Consider the following 10,031-nt stretch of genomic DNA (forward strand, 5'->3'; position numbering starts at 1 on the left):
TCTTCTTTTCAAACTTATATCCTTATTTTATATTTTAAAAATTTTCTTTATATATATATATATATACATTTTTTTTTAATTTTATTTAAATCTTTTAGGACAAAAGACATGTTATAGCCTTTATTAGTTTTACTTTGGCAAACAAAGAAAATAACTTTTGCAAGTAAAAAAGACTAAAGCATTGTTATATAAAGATGAAGTTACTAACTTGTCGTTGGTTCAAGTGAAATTGAGTTCAGTGTTCTTAAACAAGGCCATGGATTCTAACCACGCGAATGGAGAAAACATAGTTGAAAAAAGAAATTCAGCTAAAGGTGATCAGTTAGGTTTCATAGTGAAACCAATTGTCTTACTAAAACAATAAAACAAAAACACAATGTATCACACAAAGTCCAACACAGTTAGTAGCTAAACATATAGCCTCCTTTTACACATACAACCTCTTTCCTTTTTGGCCTAGCTCGTTGTTGCCAAGTGGAAATATAATAAAAAAATTTATTTACACCCGCCTTTTTTATACATACAACTTTTTTCATTTTGGGCCTAGCCCATTTTTGTGAAGTCTAAATAAGATCAATACTACTAGCTTCACCCCCTTTCTTCATGTTTGCACTCCTGCCACCAAGGCCGCTGACCAGGCCCACCATGTCAGCATGATGTCAGTGTTGACTAAGTAAAAGTCAACCCTTTGACTTTGACCCAAAAAAGAAGGTAAATAAATAATAATAATATGTAGGTGAATTCGTAGGTGGTTCTTTAGTTTATTTTATTCTTTCTATTTGTCTCTATTATTTACTTTATTTTTTCAATATGATTGTCTTTGTATCATTGCCTAGTTAGTTAGTTTAATTTATAATGTGTTGTGAATATTCAATTACTGATTTATTTTACTTTTCTCATATTTCAATCCCGCATCCTTAATTACTAAGTGTACTCCCCACTTATATCGTATTCCTTTCTATTCCCATTCTATTTATTTGATTTCATAGTACTATGTCAATTATTTTTTTATTTTTTCAAATATGCATTATTATTCTTTGTACATGCTTGCGTTCTGTGCACTCCATGCCGAGTCTCTGACTTGCTTAGTGGTATTTCAATAATGTGTGAGTAAATTTTTTGAATGTCATGTTAGGTCTCCGACTTGCTTGAGTTCACAAAGTTTTCCACAAAAATAAAGTCTTTTCTAAAAAAGGTAAAATTCTCAAATAAATGATCAATTAGTTCTCCTATTTCACATTCAGCGCACTCCATTTTGGGTCTCTGACTTGCTTGGCGGTATTTCAATAAAGTGTGAGTAATTTTTGTTAATGTCATGTTGGGTCTCCAACTTGCTTGACTTCACAAAGTTTACCATAAAACCAAAATCTTTGACAAAATAAAATAAAATAAAATAAGCCCAACACACAAGCTCTTTTTCTACAAAATTTATGTAAGTATGATTTTTTCATTGCACTCAGGAATACGTAGGAGAAAGGGCAAATATCTTATCGACATAAAAAACTAAAAAAAACATAAAATTCCATTTTTTTCCTAAAAAATAAATATTCAATTTCTTTTTCTAAATAAACAAAAAATATAACAAACATAACTCATGTTCACAAGGGAAAATAAATAATTAAAAAGTCACTTCATTTTTAGCACACTCGATTAAAGGTTGTCGTCTTCATGACTGACGTGTGAGGTGCTAACACTTTTCCTGTGCGTAAATGACTCCTGAATCTTTTTTTTTTCTCATATCGTAGACCATTCCTTATCTTTTTGGGTTTCCCAACATTTTCCTTTAATAAATGTTGGTGGTAACTCCGCAAGCTTTCCTTTTTTGGGAAACAATTTATGTAATTTTATTTTGCCGTCCCGTTGTGGCCCATGTTACGACAGAGTGGTTCCTGTAACATCCCAATTTTCCATGCGTGTGTGGTAGACAATGTTATTACTTTGTTGTGAGATTGGGAAGAGTTTTTAGACTATTGGAATGGTAGAAAATGAGATATTATTATCGCAACCTACCTTACGACGGGATGACGAAAGAAAATATAGATAAAAGTACGTTCATCTCCTAAGGAGAAAATGAGTGGGAGTCACCATCAACGTTTATTCGAGGAAAACGTTAGAAAAACTGAAAAGAGGTATGCGAATTTTGAAAAGAAGGGTTTGAGAGTTGTTTACGCATAAGGAAGGTATTAGCACTCTACGTGCCCGTCACAAGGGACAACAACCTTTAATCGAGTGTGTAAAAACATGACTTCAAAATTATTTATTTTTTCCTTTATTATTATTATTATTATTATTTTGGATCGACAAGGGTGCTGCCCTTGCTTCTACGTATCCTTAGGTGCAATGAGGAAATCAGACATGTGTAGTTTTTTAATAATAAGGTTTATGCTTTTTTGAAAGATTTATTTTAATTGCTAACAAAGAGTTGTTAAGGTGTTGGACCTTGAAATGACGTTTTAGTTTTGAAAAGTGGAGAGAATCGTTAAGGCGTTGGACCTTGAAGAGATCTCAAGTGATATTTGATGAAAAGAAGTTTGGTTGTGAAATGATTTTCTTTTCATTTTTGTTTTGTTTATTACCTTCTAGTCTCACTAAAAAAACCAATTTTCATGACATTAGTGATCGACTAGAATTAAACCTTACGAATAAGATGAAATTACCAATGATAAATGGGAGAAGGAAAATACACACATAACGTCACAGAGGACCCATAAGGATACATGGATTACATTCAACTCTTAAGAAAAAAAAACTAACCGACTGTTGCACGGGGTACAAGGCGAAGACTTTGAGTCCTATGAAAGATAAAGGCGAGGACTTTGAGTCCTATGGAAACATAAAGGCGAGGAAATTGAGTCTTATGAAAGATAAAGGTGAGAACTTTGAGTCCTATGAAAGATAAAGGCGAGGACTTTGAGTCCTATGAAAGATAAAGGCGAGGAATTTGAGTCCTATGAAAGATAAAGGTGAGGACGTTGAGTCCTATGAAACATGCCAATAGGTACTAGTACCCAAGGGCTTAACCTTATAAGAAAACAAGAGGTTGAATCTTTGAGAGGGCCTCTTATCCTAAACTTAAAAGATAGGACATTGGATTTTGGAAATTGGTATATAAAGAGAAATCTATGCACTTATCGCCTGATATGAACATGAGTTTTGGAATGTAGAGGCATGCTACCTTCATCTTGAAATAAAGTAAATGTAGGCTTTGTATCTAGCAATGCAAAAGGTTTTGAATCGTGAAAACTGTTCAATGCTCATGACATTCTTTCCTCTTTTTGTGATATTTTTTGTGTGAAAAACACAAATTGGTTGTCTTCTTTTGACAGACCTGATAACTCATACAACCTCATCCTATCTTTTGCAAACCTCTTCGGGGACTCCCTCAGAGTGTATGTTTTAATCACTTGAAAGTTTTTGGGTGACGACAATGGAGCCATTTGACATTTAATCAATCAACTGAAATATTTGGGTTTGCCCCTTTCCTTTTGTTTAAAAACTTTGATTATTCTGCACAGCAAGAAAATATAAGGCTCTGGGACGGATCGTATGCACCATAGAAGGATGGCAAAGGATTGTTACACTTTGGTATATGACCAAGTGAAAATTTCCTGATTTAAGATCATAAAGTGATGCCAAGGGTCTATCGATCCCGCTGAAACTTGATGACATGGGTTGATCCCGAAAGAATTTATATAACAAAGGCTACCCTTGCATTCGAAAGGAATCCTAAGGAGTTTGCATGAGCATTTAGCATCAGGTGCACCTTGCTATCACAATTGTCATTGGGCATCTTTCACGAGCTTCTGGTCAAATGAGTTGTCTTCTCAAATGTCTTAGTGCAAACCTCAGGTTTTTTTTTTCAATCACAAGCGTGTGCAGCTTATATTCCAAAATCCAAACTCAAAAGCAAAATTAGTCATTCCTTGATCCACATGGACTTTATTGGGCTTGTAACGTGGTCAGGGGGTAAGAGGGCTATGAAAGAAAGGATTAGAGAGGCTCAAAGAGTGTTTCAGGATTATATTGAGTAAGAACCTCGAGAGCCTTGCTTGTACTTTTATTTATTTTAACTTTTGGGTAGGGCTCTACTCCTTTTGTCTTATTCATTAATCTTTATTGCACTTTTGTGCCTTCCTTGTAAAATTTGGAGATCTTTTGTCTATTTTTTTTACTCGCCTTTGGCGAATTTGCTTTCTACTTTTTTTTTTCTTAACATCATTGTTGCCTAACCTAGAGCTTGGTAAACCTCATGTATGTGTTGTTTGCATTGCTCTTTCCTCTAGTTTATTGGTGGTTCCTACTTAGGGTTTTTTGTTGTTTTTTTTATAAAAGAAATGGAATATGCTTTGGCTCGGAAGGGATAACAAGGGATAAATTAGTGTTTGGGATGATGAAACACAACCATGTGTCATTTCAAATCTTGATTAGAGACTTTTATAGTTTGGATTTTGAGACAAAACCTTTGATAAAATGCGCCTGATTGTTTTTCCTTTTTTATTTCCCTAACTTTTGCCTAGGCCAGCCTTTTGGGTTTTCATCCTATCGGGTGAGGACTTCTTGTCTGCCCCTAGGTTCACTTAAAGCTCATCGATGGTTTCTGTCATTGCCCTAGTGTAGGGTTCAGAGGTATATGTTGTTGTCGTTTGTCATGACCTTGTAGCAAGAAGAAATGAAAGAAACTGTGTAGGTTCTCGAAAAAGAATTTTCAAGGACAAGAAATATTTAAAGGATTTTCAATTGACAAATTAAGCCAAATGACTCTTGCTCTTCACAAATCCTTTTTTTTTAAGAAAGACAACTTTTAAGAAAGGTAAGATGAGGTCGCATGAATATCTGTACTTATTATTTAATGATTTGAAGCACAATCAACCAAATGTTTATTCAACTTTACTTGTCGCTTACGACACCCCCACCACAAGTGTAGAATGCGCCATCTCTGATTGGGTAGACTTGGAGATCAACTCCGGTGCGTAGGTCACATGAGCAAACAAACCAATGGCGTATATTCACATTCCAGTGAAAGTTAAATAAGCAAAGATGTAATTATGAGAGAATAGGAGACAACAACCTCAAATTCATCCATATTATTAACATCATGACTATTGTTTACAGTAATAGCATAAACCTGAAAATCCTAATGAGTCATTGGAAACATCTAACAACAACCTTCAAATTGTCCCAACCATCATGCATAGTATTGCTTGACGATATCAGAATTCACAAGTGATTCTCCTCCTGAAATCTTAGCTAGCCTGCATCGATCAGACTTTGCACCTTATGCTTCAGGGTCATACAACAATGCTCAATGGAATGCCTTGGAAATCCCCCATGATAAGCACATGTCACATTGGAGTTGTATCCTCTAGGAAATGGAGGTTGAGGAATCTTTGCTGGGTTTACGACTAACATTGCATTATTGAGCAGATAAGGGAGTAAGTCAGCATACAAGATTGGAACCGAGGTGAATTCTACAAACTTCTTTTTTGGAAAGTTCTTTCCCTGGTTGGTGTTTTGATTGGTATTAGGGGTGGTGTTTGGTCTTGGATGTGCAGCAGGTGAATTTTATGGCCTATTTAGGGGTGGCCTTTGTGGATGATTGGGCGTTCTTGGTTGGTAGGGTGGTGAGTAATGGGAAGGACTAATATTGGCTGAGTATTGATATTGTTGGGGAGGACATTGGTACATGGGATTTAAAGGGGCTAGTGGGAAATTTGGCCATGTAGGAACGACGGTCACAACATGGGTTTCTCCTTCTTTCTTATTCCCTTCACTCATCCCAAGTCTTCTATTACTAGAACTCATAGTAGTAACATAATCAAATTTCCTACTTCGATCCTTTCGCCAGCAAACACTAAATTTGGAAAACTTGAAGGCATGTAACCTACCATCTTTTCATAGTAAAACACCGACAATGTGTTCACTATCATTGTTATCATCTCTCTTTCCATCATCGGGGCGCTACTTGAGCTGCCAGATCTCTCCACCTTTGAGCGTATTCTTTGAAAAATTCATTGTCTTTCTTGCACATATTCTGTAGTTACATTCTATCTAGAGCCATATTAAGGTTATACTGATATTGCCTAATGAAAGCGGCCATTAGGTCTTTCCAGGAATGGACCCGGGAACGTTCCAGGTTAGTATACCAGGTAATAATTGCCCCATCAAGACTCTCCTAGAAGAAATGCATCAATAACTTTTTATCTCTCGCATATGCCCCTATCTTCCTACAATACATTTTCAGGTGAATCTTTGGGCAAGTGGTTCCCTTGTACTTATTAAAATCTGGCTCCTTGAACTTTAGAGGAATAACTACGTCGGGTACCAAGCACAACTCTGCCATGTCAGCAAAGGCATAATTTCCTCATACTTCAATGGTGCATAGCCTCTCCTCCATACGCTCAATCCTTTCATTCTCAAGTACTGTGGAAGGCCCCTCTCCCCCTTCAAAATGTAAGGGTTGTGATAACGGGTGACATTGAGATATTCCGGGAGCATTTAGCACAGGGATGCCAGAAAATGCCTGCCCTTCTGTGGTATATCGTGGATAAACCCTGAACCCGACTAGAGTGTGGTCTTGGGGGATTTCATGTGTTTACCACATGGGTTGAGAGACATGTGCATGATCAGATTGAGGTTGTTGATTCTTAATGAGTACGGGTGTAGAATTGCTGATATTCTCACCAGAAGTGTATACAACAATGGGCAGTGTATAATTAGGAGGCAACCCATATGGTGGGAAGGAATGATTGTTCTGAATCTGAACATGATGAGGCCCACATGCATTTTTCGTTGCCTTGCCTCCTTAACCTACTACATCTGAGACTGGGCGATTCACTTGATTGAAACCGGCCGAGTGAATCGGGTCCATCTCAGTAACAGTACTAGCAACAACAACTCTAGCAGCGTTATCCTCCATCATCTTCCTCATGATCATCATTGCTTCCACCATCATTGTCATTTGTTCCTTCATGGTGCCTCTATATTGGCCTTCATTTGTTCCTGTACTTCTTCGATTTGACTCATTATTCTGGCCTTGGCACGTGTCTGGTAAGGGTGCCATAAAGCGTGATCTTTCTCTTTGGTTACAAAGATTATGATTTTTGATTTCAAGGAAAGAATGCAATGAGCAATGCAACCAAAGTGGAAAGACAAACAAGCATGAATGCATGTGAATGATACGTTGCTGAAGTATTGCGAATTTTACATAGGACATTCAGTGGAACATAGGGTCGAATCAACTCTAATTTTCATTAAATCTCATCAGAGTCAAAGTGCAACTGGAAATAAAAATATGGACACATCAACGGTTCCTAATTTGGTAAGTTATCAGCTCAATCATGTGTTGGCAGTAGTCAAAGAAGCTATGTAAACTCGATCCATCTTTTGCCCCAACTTTCACAAGCTGGTTACTTCCATACTTTGACCTTGACTTGATATAATCCTTTTCTTAAAAGATTGCGCTTGGTTCGAGCCTATGTTCGAGGGAATAGAAATTTTGATTACCAATACTTCAACAACCTATCATAGAGGAGATATGATGAATGATTAGGGCATAGTTATGCTATGCATGACAAATGTATTTATCAAACCAACACAAGATGCCCGAAAGACCACCTTTTCTTGTTAACAATGCATTGGGTACCATGTTCATGTGATTTCAATCATTTTCAGGAGAAAGGATTGTATAACCCCAACATGGTTTGTTTATAGCTATTACCATGGTACCTAACACATGAAACTAAAAAACGCGGTGTAAACTTTCACACTTTGTTGTGACTTTTGGCAACGAAGAAGGGAATGCAAGGCATGAGCAACTATATAGTAGGATTATGCATAACATTCAAACGATGATAACAGAACGTATGCAATTGGTTGAACAAAAACATGCTAAATGAATATGTATGACAATGCAATGACTTACGCAAATGCAATGCATGAATATGATAAATGATAAATGTAAGAATGATATGTCCATTGTGATGCGATGAAGAGATGCATGATGTGATCAAGGAAACCAGATATGGTGAGTTTGCTCTGTGTCCTTAATTCAGGAACCTAATGGAAAGAATCCCAAAGTCTACTATCTAGTGACAACTCCCAAGGTTATTTTCATGCAACCTTACTTGCCTCTAGAGATATCATCCACTTAGGTAATACATTGTGGCGATAAGGACTATCAACAACAATGCATCACCAAAAGAGAAAAAATCTAGATGAGGCTTCATTGTTGTCAAGCGAGTCGGGAACCCAACATGACCATAGATTGACCTCCTCTCCCTATGGCTAACACAGACCTGGGTATAGGGCCCAATATCTCAAAGTGTGTGAAAAAAGTGTAGGTGTCATGTGTGAATGGAGAAACCTAAGAATTACCCAACCCACCTGCAAAACAAACAAAAAATTCCTAAGCAAATACAAGAAGTATAGCACATGTCGTCTATCCTAGGATTCAATGGCACAATTTATTTCTAACTACAAAGGTAATAGATACAAAGATACACACTAAGAAGTAACAACGTAGAAAAGGTTATATAGATACATGAGCGAAACAACGAATAAAGGAAACAAGTTTGAAGCTAAACCATAAAATGAATGACAATGAAATAAAACTTTAACAAAAATGAGCACAACGTAGGGATTAAAGAGAAATGAAAAATAAATAAATAAAAGGTCATAATAAAGTTGCATACTCGATCAAATGACTTAACTCTCTAATGGATCCCCAGTGGAGTTGCCATCTGTCGTAACCTACCTTATAATGGGACGACAAAAGAAAATATAGATAAAAGCACATTCATCTCCTAAGGAAAAAACGAGTGGTAGTCGCCACCAACATTTATTCGAGGAAAATGTTAGAAAAACCAAAAAGAGATCTGCGAATTTTGAAAAGAAGGGTTCGGGAGTTGTTTACACATAGGGTAGGCATTAGCACCCCACGCGCCCGTCACAAGGGACAACAACCTTTAATCGAGTGTGCAAAAACATGACTTACAAATTATTTATTTTTTCCTTTTTTATTATTATTATTTTTTGAATCGACAAGGGTGTTGCCTTTGCTCCTACGTATCCCCAGGTGCAATGAGGAAATCAGACATACGTAGTTCTTTAATAAAAAGGTTTATGATTTTTTTGAAAGATTTATTTTAATTGCGTACAAAGAGTTGTTAAGGTTTTGGACCTTGAAACGATGTTTTAATTTTGAAAAGCGGAGAGAATCGTTAAGACATTGGACATTGAAACGATCTCAAGTGATATTTGACGAAAAGAAGTTTGGTTGTGAATTGATTTTTTTTTTCATTTTTGTTTTGTTTATTACCTTCTAGTCTCACTAAAAAAAACCAATTTTCATGACATTAGTGACCAACTAGAATTAAACCTTATGAATAAGATGAAATTACCAATGATAAAAGGGAGAAGGCAAATACACACATAACATCACAGAGGACCTATAAGGGTACATGGATTACATTCTACTCTTAAGAAAAAAAAAACTAACCGACTGGGAGATGAAGAGTCAGCATGCATTCTCATACAATGATTATCCTGAAGAGTAGAAGGTGAAGTTAGCAGCAGCTACATTCTCAGACTATGCCCTTGTTTGGTGGAAGAAAAATCAAAGAGAGATGAAGAGAGAAGAAGGGCAGGAGATAGATACATGGACTGAGATGAGAAGGGTTATGCGAAAGAGGTATGTTCCAACTAGCTACAGTAGAACCATGCGACAGAAACTCCAGAGGTTATCCCAAGGAAGTTTGACTGTTGAGGACAAGGAGATGGAGATGGCACTAGTGAGGGCCAACATTGAAGAGGACACCAAAGCAGTGCATGATGGCTTCACCAACAAGATTTCTTTCCAGCACCATGACCAGAAAATTATTCATAAACCTCTATCCCTTAGAGAAGTGTGTGATAACCAAATCAGAAGGAGAGAAAAGAGAGAACAAGAGAGAGACAATAGTGAGGCATCACAGAGGAATAGAAAAAGGAAGAGTGATACACTTGAGAGATGGAGTGATATACAAGATAGAGAG

Source organism: Glycine soja, chromosome 18, assembly GCF_004193775.1.
Source record: "Glycine soja cultivar W05 chromosome 18, ASM419377v2, whole genome shotgun sequence".
Classification (NCBI taxonomy): Eukaryota; Viridiplantae; Streptophyta; class Magnoliopsida; order Fabales; family Fabaceae; genus Glycine; species Glycine soja.